The sequence below is a fragment of the Prionailurus bengalensis genome, chromosome D1, assembly GCF_016509475.1.
Source record: "Prionailurus bengalensis isolate Pbe53 chromosome D1, Fcat_Pben_1.1_paternal_pri, whole genome shotgun sequence".
NCBI classification, from domain to species: Eukaryota; Metazoa; Chordata; class Mammalia; order Carnivora; family Felidae; genus Prionailurus; species Prionailurus bengalensis.
Window position 1 is genome coordinate 15,637,304 of NC_057346.1, and position 5,920 is coordinate 15,643,223.

Here is a 5,920-nt window from a genome sequence, read left to right on the forward strand (position 1 = left end):
GGAACAGGAACTGCTTGGGGTCAGCCCGGCCTCTCGCTCCATCTGAGACCCCCGTGTCTTGCCTGGTGACCCAACCAGCCAACCTCTCCAGATTCATTTTGAACACTTTCTTCCCCCACTCTCCCAGCGATCTCACAGCCTAACCCAAGCCTGCAGATCTGCCCCCCCCTACCCCCCTGCCCCCGCCACACACTGGTACCCCGGGGCCTGCACCACACGTGTGCCCTGCCATTGTTTTGTCCTCTCTTCGCAAGGTGACGGGACGGAGTAGCGGTGTTGTTGAGGCCACAGGTAGAGGAGAGGTGAGCAGTGAGCCTCACAGGGTTCCCAGGCCAGGCCGTCTGCAGAGGTAGAGCAGGAGACCCTGGCACTGACTTTGGGGGTTGAAAAGCAGGACTTCTCCGCCGACGTGTGGAGCCGCAGGGACTGGGGAGGATGTCAGACACAGCAGGTTCCCCAGACCAGATCGTCGCCTTTTTCTAACCGAGGTGCGTGTGTTCTGTGTAAACTACTCATTTTCCAGACTCTCTAGGGGTGTCCATGTGACCCAGTTCTGGCCCAGGAGATAGCAACAGAATTATATTAAGAATTCTAAGAAAGACATGTGACTTTCGCCCCTGGGCCCTTTTCTTCTCCCTCCTCCTCCTCCTCCTCCCCCTCCCTTTCCACCTCCTCTTTCCCCTTTCCCCCCTCCTCTCCTCCCTCCTGCTTCTCTACCTCTTCCTCCTCACCCTCTTTGGTCAGAAACCTGGGCGTGATGCCTGGAGGTAAAGCAGCCATCCTGCCCCCCAGAGTTGCTGTCACCTGAGAAAATTCAGCCCCCATTACAGAAAATGGACCGTAGCTGGTTTTCTGTTGCACGCAGCCAACACAGTCCCAACTTGACCAAATAGGATGGAACAGCTGGGGGGAGACAGCCTGGCATCATGGGAAAGCAGAAATTGAGCACGAGCGAAACTCCCCGCCCCCCCCCCCCGCCGCAGGATCTCTACCTGTCAATCCCAGCCCCACTCACACACGCGTGACACATGCTAGCATGTCCAAAGAGAAACAGACACCAGCCCCTCTCTTCCTGGAGTCGGTCCCCCATTTTCCCCTCCCTTAGCTACCTGTACCTCAGGATCTTGATTTTTGAGAAAGGGAAGAAAGCAGAGGCAGGCAGAGTGGGGGAAGTCTGAAACAAAATTTCTCCCTGTCTTCCCACAGGAAAACTATAACATATGTCAGGAAACAAGGCATGCCAAAGCATGCATGAGATTTGTTTCTAAGTGAAAAATCCACCCCGGTCCCATTAGTCTGGAGAACTAATTCTGCCTGATTAACTTAAACTTGTCTTGTGAGTGTGAAGTTCGCCTCAAGGTGCCAATCTCTAATTACGAGCACGCCTCTTCCAGAGCCGCTCGTTATCCAAACGGGGCACATGACCGCTCCTCTCCCCAGCTTTTCCACGCTGCAAACATGCACCCATTTGTCTCTTCCCGGTGAAGGCAAATGGGAGAAAACGAGTGATGTTGCCCTTTGGAGATAATGACGTTGGGGATTCAATACATAATGGCTCCCTAGACAAGACCAGAATAGATTCCCGTTTCTGCTTTCCCCTGTGCACAGAGAAGCTGACAGCCTTTTAGCATAAGCAGGCGTCTGAACTCCCCACCCCTCCCTGAGTGCCTGGCGCCAACGTTTGCAGGGCGAGGCACCTGTTTATCATCATATACTTTCTTCCAACCCCCTGGATCCAGGCTCAGAACAGAGGCCAGAAAGAACCATAGGGACACAGCAGGGGCCTCCATTCAGTCTTTAGACCAGCCCCGCAATCAGACGATACCCCACGAGCCCAGTCACGTTTCCAGGCTGGAAAGACTCGAATCCACTTTTTCCCTCTTGCCTCCTCCCCACCCAGCCCCTCCCCAAAGCCCAAGCAAGAGTTGAGGGAAGCAATAAAATGTTTTGGGGCTGGCTGGTTTGCTGAACTTTATAGGGAAATCAGGCAAGGCCTGCAGATGAACTTCCAGGAGAGGAGAACAACTTCCCTGCAGGGCGAACTCAGGGCCTACTGCATTTCTCCCAAGGAGCAGACGGCACCAGCCCGAGGCCTGGCATCCCGGGGCTGCGGCTGGCCTGTCGCGGGAAGCGGGTTCATTTCTGATGACAAGGGGCACCCAAGAGGGACGCCGAGCAGGTCAGCAGACCGCTTGCCTCTCTCGTCGGTTTCTAACAGACTCTTGGGTCCACTGGCTTCTCCGTCTCTCTCAACCCTCGTTCCATTCCGTTCTCTCTTTGATGATGTCGTTCATGTAATTGCCTTCCAGACCAAAAGCATATTTGATGTCCACCGTTTAAAGCATTATCTCTATTGATTTTCACTTTTCAGGTCTTGGATGGAACCTAAGATGGGGCTGACAGGAGGGGATGGGCCTACAACTCTCACCATTCTGGCCATTTATCCTAATATTAAACATTTATAGAGCCCTGGAACGCAACTCCTCCCTGGCACATTGTTTAAAAGAGAGTGTGCAATTGTCTTCCTAAGTTTAACTCAGAAACTTCAGCTTCCGAATCGGGAGGAGGAACACAATGATTTTGACCCAGGGAATCACCTAAGCCGGGTACTGTTGGATGGTGAGTAATCTGAAGACAGGAAGGGTGTCTAGTTTATGTTTTCTGTCTGTTTATTTTGTCTTTTGGGGGGAGTTGTTTGTTTTATATTTTATGTTTTTAACAGCCATTCCCTGACACCTGCCAATATAATTGGTGGATGATCAGTATTTACTGATGCAAAAGATTAGAGTGATATTGACAGGGGGCTTCTGGGCGGCTCAGTCTGTCGAGCGTCCGACTCCAGCTCAGGTCATGATCTCACTGGTTCATGAGTTCGAGCCCCACGTCAGGTTCCGTGCCGATAGCTCGGAGCCTGGAGCCTGCTTCGGATTCTGTCTGTCTGTCTGTCTGTCTCTCTCTCTCTCTGCCCCTCCCCTACTCCCACACTCACTCTCTCTCAAAAATAAATAAAAATTTTTAAAGAAAAAGAGCTGTAACTTCTGCTGTAGGTGTTTGGAACACCACCTCTTGGAAGCCAGCCGCCTTAGAAGATGTCAGACTACCCTGCTGGAAAGAGATGGAGAGCGACCACATGGAGAAAGGCCCATCCCAGCCGAGGGCCACCCGCTGCGCAACCCTGACCACCAGTCACTCAGCTGGGCCCTGCCCGAATTCCTATTCCTCAGATCTTGAGTAAATAAAATGGTTGTTGTTTTTTTAAACCATTACTTTGGGAGCATTTTGTTTTGCAGCAAGAGACGACTCAGGCAAGGTGATTAGGCCCCACCCCAGGCCCATGAATCTGATTCTCCAAGAGCGGGGCCTGGGCCTCAGCTTTTTAACAGAACCTGTCTGGGACCGGGAAAGAGCTGAATACCCCCATGAACTGCTTCATACATGGCTCGCAGACTCAGTGGGTCTGAAGTCCTGGAGTGCACAGGAGCCCGGAACAGGGACACACACAGCGAGAGAGACAAGGCCACGTCTTGGAAGAAACAGGGCACGAGAGAGTTCTGCGTGCAGAGCTCTGAACAGAGCCACAGGATGGATATCTGAGCTGGATGAGACCTCTCTCCCAGGATTTCCATGTCATAACTGAGAAACATACACTTTCTTAAACTCATGGTAAATGAGTTTTAAGAAACATACACTTTCTTAAACTCATGGTAAATATCTTAACATGTTAACTAGGCCATGTACTTGTGAGTACCGATTATTAATGTCCCAACTAATCCAGGGTAAGAGAAAAGATCAGAATAAGAGGTGGAACTAATCTAGGCTGCCTTCCTGGAAGAGTTGACCTTTGAAGGAAGAGGATGGAGGTTTGGGGTAGAAGAGTGAGCCCAGGCGCAGAGGTTGGAATGAGATTGTGGCAAATACAGTGTGAGCTACTTGGCAGGTTCAGAGAGGCCTGCTGGGGGGGGGGGGGGGGGGCGGTGGCTCAGTCAGTTGGGCATCTGACTTTAGCTCAGGTCACGATCTCGCAGTTCGTGAGTTCGAGCCCCGTGTCAGGCTCTGTGTTGACGGCTCCGAGCTGGAGTCTTCTTCGGATTCTGTGTCTCCCTCTCTCTCTGCTCCTCCCCCACTCATGCTCTGTCTTTCTCTGTCTCAAAAATAAATTTAAAAAACATTAAAAAATTCTTTAAACCAAAAGAAAGTAAGAAAGAAAGTCCTGCTGGGAGGGAATAGGGAATTAGAAGATTCCATCCAGGGTCAGTTTTCTTATCTGCTTCCTCCACCAGCCGAAGAGAGACAGGGCTGGCAGCCGCCCAATTGGGAGGGCCTATGACCCGGACTTCCTGAGTCCCCAGCTGCCCCCCTGTGCTGCTAAGAAAGCTGACTGGGACCTGGGAGAGAAGTGGCCCCCAGAACTATTTCTGTGAGGCCAAGTCTTCTCAACCCAGTGTTGGGGTTCTTCTCTCTCCCCTTCTCTCCCCTCGAAGCCCAGCCCCCCCCACCTTTATCATTAGAGGAGGCCCAGAGATACCACCCAAGCGAGTTTATTTTTAGCTTCCCTTTCTTCCCAAGAGCTGCTGTGCACAGAGCACATAACTTAAATGCTCCCAGCTGCCCTCTGCTGAGGATTGAACAAGAGAGAAGGGATGCTGCTCATAGTAGGAGAGGTCAAGGCCAAGCAGAGTGTTGAACTACCCCTCGGGTCAGGGTGGGCAAAATGAGTGAGGTTGGTGAATTTATTTCTTTGGCAAATAATTCTCGCTCAGTGGACAAATCAGGAACGCTGTCTGCAGTTTCCACGCCAAAGAACAGGTTCTTTCGGACAAGTAGTAAGAGGCTAGTAGAATGAGAATTAGAATCCAGGACTGCTGGTCTCGAACAAGTTCCAGACTTTTCTGAGTGTCCGTTTCCTCATCGGGGAAGGTGGTGGTAACGAGAGCCTTCATTCCGTGGGGTTGTTGTGGGGACTCACGGCGAGACCACACGGAACATACCTGCTGTGATGTCTGGCAAGGGCAGTTACTCAACGAACATCTATTTCGTGACTTCCTGCACTAACTGAACCCACGTTGACTAGCCCCACGATACGACTCAATCTTTAACTCCCACCTGCTATGGACCTAGCACAGGCCAGGCATGAAAGTAGGCATGTTACACACCTTGTCACACAGCAACCTTGAGACCTAGGTGTTCCTTACCCCCATTTCCCTGTGGCCCTCTTCACGGTGAGCTCCACCCCGTGGCAGCCGTTGTGACAAAGGGACAGAGGGAATGCAGAGACACAAGACAGCAGCGACTGTGGGGTCCAAGTAACACGCCCTGGGCTTCGGACCTCTGTACGTTTGCAGATCACCAGGACACCGGGTGTTCCAGGAGGGAGGAAAGCACCGCTGGCCGCCCCAGGTCTCGGGGACCCTGATCAACCCAACTGAACTCACTGAGCTGGCTCGGGTAGTGCGGCCAGAGAACTGCGTCTCCAGGAATTAACACAAATGCCACCGCCAGCTGGAAGTGAGCGTTTCCCATGAGGCTGGCACAGCGCTGATGAGTTCCCATGCATCACCTCCCTTAGCCCACACAGCAGCCCTGCGATGAAGATCCCGTGATCACCCCCATTTCCGAGACAAGGAAACCGAGCCCGAAAGAACCGAAGCAGCTTCCCCAGCATCTCTGAGTTGATAAGGGGCCGAGCCAGGACGAGAATCTGGGTGCAGATCGGATACATGTTTGGGGTTTTGTTCAGTGAAGATACAACCTTAGTGCCTGGCTTTCGGGCATCCTGGCCCCTTCTTCCCACGAGGAGATCCTGCTCTCTGGGGCTCCCACCGTGCACAGTCCTATGTCACAAGGACACCGTCTCATGGCCACCTGCCACCCGCACCCCCTGCCCTGTGTGGCCCGAAGGCCCTGGCGCCCACCCCACCCT